This window comes from Gopherus flavomarginatus, chromosome 3, assembly GCF_025201925.1.
Source record: "Gopherus flavomarginatus isolate rGopFla2 chromosome 3, rGopFla2.mat.asm, whole genome shotgun sequence".
NCBI classification, from domain to species: domain Eukaryota; kingdom Metazoa; phylum Chordata; order Testudines; family Testudinidae; genus Gopherus; species Gopherus flavomarginatus.
The window spans coordinates 259,153,168-259,164,054 of NC_066619.1; positions in this window are offsets into that span (position 1 = coordinate 259,153,168).

A 10,887-nucleotide genomic window follows, 5' to 3' on the forward strand; every position below is an offset into this window, starting at 1 on the left:
ACAGTATCTATTCTCTTTTGCCATGTACCCATGCTAAAATATTCCAGCCCCTTCCCTAGTCAGGCTTCTGTGCAGAGTTTTCATTATTTCATGGGATTGAGACAGCAGTCAAGAAACAAAATTGATGGCCCTAGATTGCTCCGTCATGGCTTCTCAGTCATAGTCATTCAACTAGATGTCAATTTTTTTTCCTATGCTAGCCACCTATCTGGAATGCAGGATAAGACTGACCTTACCAAGGTCAAAATGGTTTTTCAATACAGAATACAAGATGGTAGTCAACACACAAAATGGAAGGCAGTGTACAAAACTGAAGTAATAATTTGTTCAGAGATATCCCACACTGTCACAGTCCCCATTCTTGTATGTGTTACTAAAACGTGCTTAGCCATTTTTGGCCTGTTTGATTCCAGCTGGATATTTGGTCCAGTATGAACCAAAGGGGAATCACCAAAGAGATGAAGTGGCTATGCATTTTGCAACCATTCCTAAGTACATGGAGTCTTCTACCACAAGACTTCAAAAATTCACAGTGTTCGTCTAGCATTTAAGGCCCTTCATGGTGTTAAATCAGGATTAGATTTGGTCTACTGATTCCCACACGGCACTGCAAAGTCCCTGCCTGAGCTGATGAAGTGTCCACACTTCCGTGGCATTGGAAACAACAAGGCTGATAGTGCTTGGTGACTCCAACATCTGGGTGGATGGTGAATCCTTAGAATCAGCTCCAGATTTCATGGCCACCATAGTAACCAGGTGTCTATTGCCTTGATTACTTAGCTAAACCAACCATAATCTCATTTTAAGGCCAGGGTGAACATACACTGACATGGCAAAAGACTTCAGAGATGGTATGTTTCTTCTTATAGGTCACTCTATCCAGAGTTTGCTAGGGTTTTATAATAATCTTCCATCTTCAATTCTTGATAGAAGGCACCCTATGCACTTTCTTAATTAACTTTGCTCTCACAAAGCCTTTTTAGTTTGACAAAGTTGGTGGAAGTAAACACATTGCTGTAGCCTGTCATATCCATCTTTTGTCTGACTTAGCCAGTAATCTCTTTGGGGTAGGAACTATCTTTTTGTTGTGTTTGCACAGCACCTAGAACAACTGAATCCTAGTGTTGCATAAACACATGCATGTTGACCACTGAAGGGGGGCTTCCACTTGTACCTACATTTGTGGCAGACCTCTCCTATGTCACTGTGCAACTTGCTGTCAGGCATATCTGCGCCAACAATTCATAGCAGATAACATTCAGCAAATATATAAGTGCTGTGTGTTATTAAACACTCACAGACTCCTGTGTATAGGCGACAGTAGACAATGAAACATTCAGATAGTTACACCATTTGCCTTTGAAAACTTCTCATATATTGGCTTCTTACAAGAACTGATTTAGTAGGGCGAGAAGCTTCTTCAACACTGCAACGTATATACCAATTTGTCTTAATATTTTCTATTGATGCTGTACTACCTACAGACTTCAGCATCTTGTCTGTTTTACAACCTTGGTATTTTTTGCATCACCACAAGGTTTTTCCTTCATCTTGTGACAACTCTCTTGCATATAGGACCCAAGAGGGCCTAAGAACCCAACAGCCTAAGAGACATCTTTGTTATTAATGATTATGCTTGATAATCCTTCTTAGAGCATAAGACCACTGTCTATCATGCTGACTAATATTGTGTTGTTTCCATGTTCTCATTTGTATCAATATCTTGTCTTATATTTAGCCCTGAACTACATTACACAGTTAAGTCAACAAAAGGCAGCTTGCTTGACCTAACTCTGTAAGTGTCTACACTACAGTTTTGCTCCTAGCGACATAATTCACCCACTACACTAAAGTAATAACTCCAACTCCCTGAGAGGTTGAAGTAGTTAGGTCAATGCAGTGTCAGTGTAGATATTGTGTTGCTTACATCAACTGTTGCTGGCTTTCAGAAGCCATCCCATAATGCCCCACAATGACAGTTCAATCTGTGCAAGTGCTTTTGGTGAGGAAGTACACTACCAATACAAGAAGCAAAGTGAAGACATGCTGAAGTGGTGTAATTATTGTGACGGCTGTATGCCAATGTAAGTTAAGTTGACTTAATTTCGTAATGTCCTTAGACTGTCATCTGTTTGGGACAGGGACAGAGACAGTCTCTTTACTGTCTGTACAGTGCCTAGCATAAATGGGGTCCTAGTTCACGTCTAGGGTTCCTAGGTGCTACAGTAATACAAATAATAATGTTATGGGTTCCTTCTGCCTGGATGTTATAGTCATTTGTGTTTCTCTTCATTTTATAAGAATTGTGCTGCAGCTGGGTTCACTTTTACCAGGACCTTTTATTTTGCAAAATAGTACCAAAATATTCTTTGGAGCGGGTTCCTGAAGGAGATGCACCTCAAAGTCAAAGTGGAAAAACTGTGGGTGTGTACCATGCAATTTTTTTCAGTCAACAATAGCTGCCATGGAGTGTGCAAATGAATGTGGTGGTCCGAGTACAACACTGGAATTGCCAGTATGGTAAGGATTGTACATAGCCAGCCATCCTTGTACTGCCTCATGTGTGTTGGCATTCTTTAATATATTAAGACCCCGGACTGCTGCCATGCAGAGCTCATGTGGCGATGCTGTTTTGCAACTTGGTGGCTTAAGTCACAGATCCACAAGCTCTGGTCTATGTCCTAGCCTGTAACCAGTCCCTTGGGAAAGACCCCTTTAATGTTCTCTGGCCCAAGGACCCACAGGAGCAGTTCCATGGCTTCCAAGACTCTGAAACTGGGACTTCAGGCATGAATAATCTCAGTCTCTCTCCATGGCTCCCTGCAATGAATCCAGCCATGTCAGACTCATGCAGGAGAGACATGTACTTCAGGGTACAATACTCCCAGTATTTGAAGTGACACCTGGCAGCTTTTTCAAAACAAGTTAACAATTTATTAGTGATTCTAGAGATTCTGAAAGTCCTTAGGTCAGCAGAGAGAGGCAAAGGTTAAGATAGAGTTCAGTCTGGCTATCATCAGGGTGCCCTTGAGCCATGCTGCTGTCAAAGCCATCTTGGATCGCTCTCTGTCTCTGACCCTTTGTCCTTAGTCTGAGGTGAGAGCTGTTGAGTGTCTTCCAACGGCCAACTCTTAACCCACCATTGACCCATGCTGAGTTTGCATGTTCCACTGGCTGGAGATTCCCGTGGATAAGTGTCAACTGTTCAGTCCTTGGCGGCTCCCGTTATCTTGGTGGATCCTCCACATTGATATAGGTCAGTTTCAGCCAGTCCTTTAACAACCCATTAATTCCACCTCAGATAGTTACGTGACACAATCCCTCATGTCTCCTGCTCTGTCCCAAGTCAGTTTAACTCTTTTGCACCCACTGGGTAGCATCGCAAAGTACAGAGGGAAACTGAGGCACACAGACATATTACAGAAATTTCCCACATCATCAGAGGTTACCAGGTGGATCATTGCATCATTACTTGATGAAGGATCAATATTTGAGGAATTCAAAATCAATATTTACTTGTGAAATGAATACAAATCAAAGATTTAATATAACTATATGGAGATACACCTATCTCATAGAACTGGAAGGGACCTTGAGAGGTCATTGAGTCCAGTCCCCTGCCTTCACTAGCAGGACCAATTTTTACCCCAGATCCCTAAATGACCCCCACAAGGGCTGAACTCACAATCCTAGGTTTAGTGGGCCAATGATCAAACCACTGAGCTATTCCTCCCCCTCTCCCTGCTACCTCCCTTATTAAATAACACCTGTGTTCGAAAAATACAAGCAGCATTACTTAAGAAATACAGTTAGAAATGTTTCTTCTTGGTGCTGACAATGAGGTGGTTAGAAAAGACTGAGCAGTTGGCACTATGCCTTGTATTGCTCCAGCAAAAGAAGAACATTTCTGGGATTAATATATCTAAAATACTTGTCATTCATGTTAATTCATTAATGCTTAAAAAATATTAATTATCCTTGGGCCCTTGTTCTGCAATAGCCTCTCTTGAAATCATTCTTTACCTTTTCACTTAAACTACAGCTTTCTCTGATCAGCTTCTTCCCTTCCTTTTGACACATCCAATACAGACTTAGATGGCGGAGTAGTTCTGTTACTAGCTGGGATAGCAAGAATGAGCAAAAAATAGCAATGCTTTCTTTAGAATCTAGTCCTCAAAGAGTTTAAACATCCATTGCTTATTTTCTTCCCTTTCCCCTGTGTTTTATAGGTTTCCCCTGTGTTTGGATAACTTTATGATCATTGTTACCATTTACAGCTGTGCAAGATAATATTATAAATTAATATCTCAAAATTTGGAACATCAACCAATTGCTTGCAGGACTGGGGAAGGAATGTATTCCAGTGTAAAACATTGCACAAGTTGTTTAGGTGAATTGTGGGTCGGGTAGGGCATGTCTCTTTCTTCTGTCACATCACATATTTGCCACAGCTGGAGGCAAAATACCAACTAGATTGGTCTGTGGTCTGATTTGGTGTGGCGATTCTTACCTCTTGTTTTTTCTGCATGTGGTTTGTGTATAGCATCTTTTAAACTATTTAAAATACATTTACAATACTTTTCTTTTATTTAACATTAATCTCAAATGTCCAGGGTAGGCCATTCGATTTTTTTACTTTAATTTTTTTTGAGTGGCCATAATGTCTTGCGTTGTCTCAACAAATTAAGATGACAGATCTAGATGCAGTTAAAGCTGGAAAGAAGTGGAAAAATAAAAGCACCTGCCTCATTTTCATGACCACCAGCACTACTATCCAGTGATCTAAACACCCTGGGGATATGCAGGTGCAACATGATTGCTCCTTAAAAGAGACAGCAGACACTATGAGTGTCCTCAAGTGGCTAATTAAAATAGACTGCTATTAAAATTCTTCATATTTTTATCTCCTCTCAGCATCAAATATGTTACACTATTTCTAACTTCAAAATATCCATGGATTTTATGAATCTGGATACCACTGTGATGGGTCTAGTATAAAAACTGAACCAGAATGTAAAAAAAATAAAAGAGAAGGAATGTGTGAAGAACAGCTGTGGTCAATAGCATTAATGCAGAGTATAAATGGATAGGAAGTTAACAAAGTGTAATAGAGGGTAGACATGAAGAGTAAGTAAGAGAAAACACCTTTTAGACATGGTGTTAAATATAATGAAGTGGCTGATCAAGAGAGGATTTTGAAAGACTAGCACAACAGAAGGGGACATATTCATAATAATGGACATTCAACCCACAGATTAATGGCCAATAGCACGTGGCATTGGCCTCTGTTGGAAGACAGGATACTGGGCTAGATGGATCTTTGGTCTGACCCAGTATGTCCATTCTTACGTTATGCAGATTAGAACTTTGCAAAGTTTCTTCTTTTCTAGTACCATAACTGTATGAAAAGCTATTTTTGTTAAATAGGGATTATTCTGAAATACACATAGGCTTCTAATATTAGTGTTACTGGTAAGGAAAATGGAAACATGATTTAAGTGCAGGTAACTGAGTGAATTTTGTGCAATCACCTATTCAGGCAAGTATGATGCAGAGGTTTATTGAGGAAATGATAGTTTAGGTCTCTCTGTCACTGTTCTCACATAACAAAATACCTACTTTAAGGGCTCGGCTACTTGAGCATTTAGTTTGTGAGAAGCCAAGGTGTAAATCTACCCTGTAGTAGCCTGCCACACACTAAGTGTCCATGTGGATCCTACTGACATACTCTGACAATTCGTTTCAAAGTGGAGTAGATCAAAGAACACTGAAGAACTGTTAGTGCATGTCAGCAGGGTCCATGAGGACATTTTGTGTGCAGCAATCTACTGCAGGGTAGATTCACACCTCAGCTTGCTGAGAACTAAATGTTGGTGTAGACAAGCTCTTAACTGATTTATGAATAACAGTAAAGGAGAACTTCCCACACCACACATCCCTCTCTGATTCTAAGTTATTAAGCCTTACTTTCTGGTCTGCTATACAAGACAGCGTCTTGTAAAGTGTTAAGAATCTGATAATTAAACAATAGTTTTCCAGCTGTGTGATTTCAGGAAAACAATTATTTTATCTGTAATACAAATGCAGTATTGCCAATCCCAAATGTTCAAAAATCATGAGTAAGGCTCACCAAAAATCATGGGATTGGCTTTAATTCATGAGATTATGTAAAAATAAGATTTGATATTCTTTTTATTTACCTTCTGCTTTTTGAGCCTTTTATGGTGCACTGGGTCACATTATGAAGCTTTCTCCACAGCCACAAGGGCTAGAAACTTACCTTTTTTTTTCTTTCCTAAGAATGAAGGCTGAAATTATCACATATCTACTTGATTCCAGGAGCTGGGGCTTTAAGGAAAACAATAATTATCATGAGAATTGGCAACACTGCAAATGTACAAAATTGAAGAATTGAGCCATAGGAGATTGTGCAACCTACAAAAACAGTGTAATCAACAAATACTAAAGTTAGACGAGAGACAGTTACAACTTACTTCATTTTTCATTCTCAGTGCAAAGCTATATCTGTCAGTTTATGAACTTCAGGAAGGGTTAAGTCATCACTAATTTTGTTTAATTTAACCTGACTTTTAAACAACTATGGAGATGATTTTATACAGGTCATTTCTGCAGGATAAATACTTTAGACAAATAACTATACCTGGTTGAAGAGTTATTTTCTATATATTTGTAACAGGGAATATTGGCCCTTTAAGACTAGAGGGGACCAGAAGTTCCCCTTCCAGGAATGCTGGAATAAACAAAGGCCCCAGAAATGGTCTCGTAGAAGTAAAAGAGGAAGAAGTCCTGCAGAATTAGTAGTTCTGGTTTTGACAATTCAACATCCTAAGGGCCTGGGACCAGGAGCCCTGTAGCTTAGACGGGGGGCAGGGCTCCTCTCCCCCTCAACCAATTAGTGGTAAGCTCTCTGAAGAAGACCACTATATAGGCTGCCTACCCACTTAGAAAGAACAGGAGGGTGGCTGACAGGGAAAAGCAAGCCAGATCCTGTAGGCTAAGCTTCCACTAGGAAGGATAAGAGCTGAAGCTCTGTGTGGGGAGAATAAGAGCTGTGTGTGTGGCAGAAAAGCCAGAGATGAGTATGAACTTTTGTACTGCTGTGATGGACTTTATTTTTTGGGGACACTGAATGCTATTTTGAGCAGTGTTTAGCTATTAAGCTAGCCCCAAGTGGTGGTTGGTGGTAGGCCTGAGAGACTGTAGGGAGTTCCTAAAGGGCCCTGAGGAGAGCACACAGGGTGGATACTAAAGAGGCATCTCTGGCCATTAGGGGGTTCCCCTTAAATAGCAAGCCTGTTACAATATTCTTATCTTAGCTACTATTTAAGTATTTATAGGGCATTGACATACCTAAATACCATAGACTCTGTCCACTAGTCTTCCATATAATATTTTATATATTATTTTAGCACTGTAGACTGCTCATTTAATCAAGGATTTTAATCATGATTTAAATTAGCAGTCAGAAAACTTGTTTTAAACTAGTGGTTTTCAACCTGTGGTCTGCAGACCCCTAGGGATCCCCAGACTGTGTCTAAGGGAATGGTTCTCAACCTTTCCAGACTACTATACCCCTTTCATGAGTCTGATTTGTCTTGTGTACCCCAAGTTTTGCCTCACTTAAAAACTACTTGCTTACAAAATCAGACATAAAAATACAAAAGGGTCACAGCATACTATTGCTTACTTTCTCATTTTCACCACATAATTATAAAATAAATCTACTGGAATATAAATATTGTACTTATATTTCAGTGTGAAACTTGAGCCTGTTTTTCACTTGTGAGCTTTGTCTGAAGACTGAGCCCCACTGTTCAGGGCTGAAGTATGTAACTTAGCTTTGCAGGGTCTGCTGTGGCATAGGACGCGTGACAATTTCCCTGCCTGTCAACCCCTAACACCAGATCTGCACTTGCGATGCCCCTAAACCCATTCCGCAACCCCCAGGTTGAGAAACACTGATCTAGATGTTGAGTACCCCCAGAAGACTTCTGCATACTGTGGTTGAGGGTCACTGGTCTAAGTGGTCCGTGAAAGATTGTTGTTACCATAGAACAGTGGTTTTCAACCTGTGGTCTGCAGAGCCCTGGTGGTCTGCAGACTACGTATGTCTAAGATTTCTAAAGGGATCCGCACCTCCATCTGAAAATTTTTAGGGGTCTGCAAATGAAAAAAGATTGAAAACCACCATTTTAAACAGTTGGTTTTAATCTTGTATTTGTACTTCAGTTAGTTTCTAAAAAAGGTTCATTATCATTTAATGGTATAACCATTAAAACCTGCTGATTTGCAACCCAATATTGACTTTATGCCAAATTTGGTAGTTTAGCTACCCAGTAGGAAACACTATATGCACTTATTTTAGGCTATCTAGTTTCTTAACATACATTTATTCCAATTTATTTTTCATTATGTCAGAAAATGGTGAATGACATTTCTTGTTTACTAGGTAACCTTTTACTTGGGATTTGTGGCAAGCTGACTTTGGATGGAAATTAGAGTTCAATACATATATAAACATTTTAAATTACTTCTTTAGGTAAATAAAAGTACCTTAAATGTGCAGATATACAAGAAAAAAAGCAAGTTTATCAATATTTTCTCACTTAAAACTGATTTAATAAACAATGGAAATATTTACTGTAATTAGTAATTGCTGGATTGTTTCATCATCCAGATTTTCAAAGATATTTTCGTATCTAAAAATGCAGGTCCAGATCCACACAAAGATTAGGCATTGCTGTGATCAAACTGCCTCCCCAGCTGCCACCTAACCCTACAGACTCCAAATTCATTCAATGCCTAAAATTTTGTGGTAAAAGTTCCTTCGGTGCCTTAGTTTCTGCTTCTGGGCATACATATAATGCCTTACACTAGACATCCAGGCACCTAGATCATGCCTAAGTCCCAACTCAAGCCCCAGAGCTGATGGAGATAGGTAGGGGAACACCTTTCTCACCTGCAGGGCCCCTTTCAAAATCCAGAAGAGATAGTGGTGCCTCCCTTATAATTTAGCCCAGCAGTTAGAGCACTCAACTAGGATGTAGGATGTGGGAGACCCTTGTTCAAATCCTGCCTCTCAGAGCATCCTAATCATTGGGCTAAGGGATATTCCCAAATGAGTCTTTCTCAATGTCTACTGTTGAAGCCATTTCATTTTGGATACTCTAGTGAGTCATTGGGCCAAAAAAGAGAGTGACTGACCCCAAAGCCTGTTGGTTATGACACTCACTTGGAACATGCATGATCTAGTCCAGGGGTGGGAAAACTACAACCCACGGGCTGCATCCAGCCTGCGAGCTCCTGCTGGGGAGCAGGGTATGGGACTTGCCCGCTCTGGTGCTCCAGCCGGGGAGCAGGGTCAGAGGCTGCACCACGTGGCTCCTGGAAGTCGTGGCATGGCCCTCCTCCGATGCTCCACTGGGGTGCAGGCTCGAGGGCCGCACCATGCGGCTCCCGGAAGCATGGCATGGCCTGGCTCCGGTGCTCCAGCTGGGGAGCAGGGTTGGGGTCCACTCCACGCAGCTCTCAGAAGCCACGGCATGGCCTCGTTCTGACTCCTACATGCTCCAATGGCCCCCTCCGGTGCTCCAATGGGAGCTGCAGGGGTGCTGCCTGCAGATGGGGTAGCGTGCAGAGCCACCTGGCTGCGCCTCCGCGTAGGAGCCGGAGAAGGGACATGCCACTGCTTTCAGGAGCCCCTTGAGGTAAGTAGCTCTGGAAGCCTGCACCCCTGAGCCTCTCCCCACACCCCAACTCCCTGACCCAGCCCTGATCCCCCTCATGCTCTCCAAACTCCTTGATCCCAGCCCAGAGCACCCTCCTGCACCCCAAACCTCTCATCCCCAGCACCACCCGAGCCCACAGCCCCAGCCCCAGCTTGCACCCCTTCCTGCACCTAACCCAGATCCCCTCCCACAGCCTGAACTCATTTCTAGACCCACCCCAGAGCCCACATCCCCAACCAGAGCCCTCACCTCTTTCCACACCCCAACCCCAATTTTGTGAGCATTCATGGCCCATCATACAAATTCTATTCTCATATGTGGCCCTCGGGCCAAAAAGTTTGCCCACCCCTGATCTAGTCCCTCTACTCCAATGACCTGTTCATTATTTACACACACAACAGCTTCAACAGGTGAGACCCACATCAGAACACCCTCTAGCCCAGTGCTTCAAGCACATTTGTGAGAGGTAAGGATTTGAACAGGCATCTCTTTCTCCAGACCAGGCAGAGGGGGGAAATTGAATGCAAGTCTTCCACATCCCAGTTGAGTTTTCTAAAACTGGGCTAAAAGTTAAGGAAGACCCCCACTACTTGCAAACACCCCCGCCCCCCCCAGCCTAGACATCTAGTTCTAGTATGTTCACAGCAGTAGATCCCAAGCAGAGGGAGGTGCCTACCTCCAGCCTGGGTGTGAAGCAGAGGACACATCCTGGTCTCCATCTCCCAATGGCTGGCTTAGACAGTTCCTCACCTAGCATGCTGGATTTTATAGATCCCATTCCCAGGTACCTATCTAGCCCCATGGATCATAGAGGGAAGGCACCTAAGTTCCTGGGAAGACATAGGCTGCAGTGCCTAAGCAAATTAAGAGCCTAATTTCCAATGATTTCAATGGGAGACAGACACCTAACCTGCTTAGGCACTTTTGAAAGTCACATTAGGCACTTCTCTACATCTTTAGTTGCCTAAATGCCTTTGAAAATCTGTCCCCGTCCTTCAAATTTTCAGAATTAGCAGACCACCTCTTCTCCCAGATGGTTTTTATTCATATACTGGAAGAGGAAAACAAGCTTTCCTGCTTCTTCACCTCCCAATTGGTTTTCAGTTTGAATTAACTAGTCTAAACGAAGAAAATACTC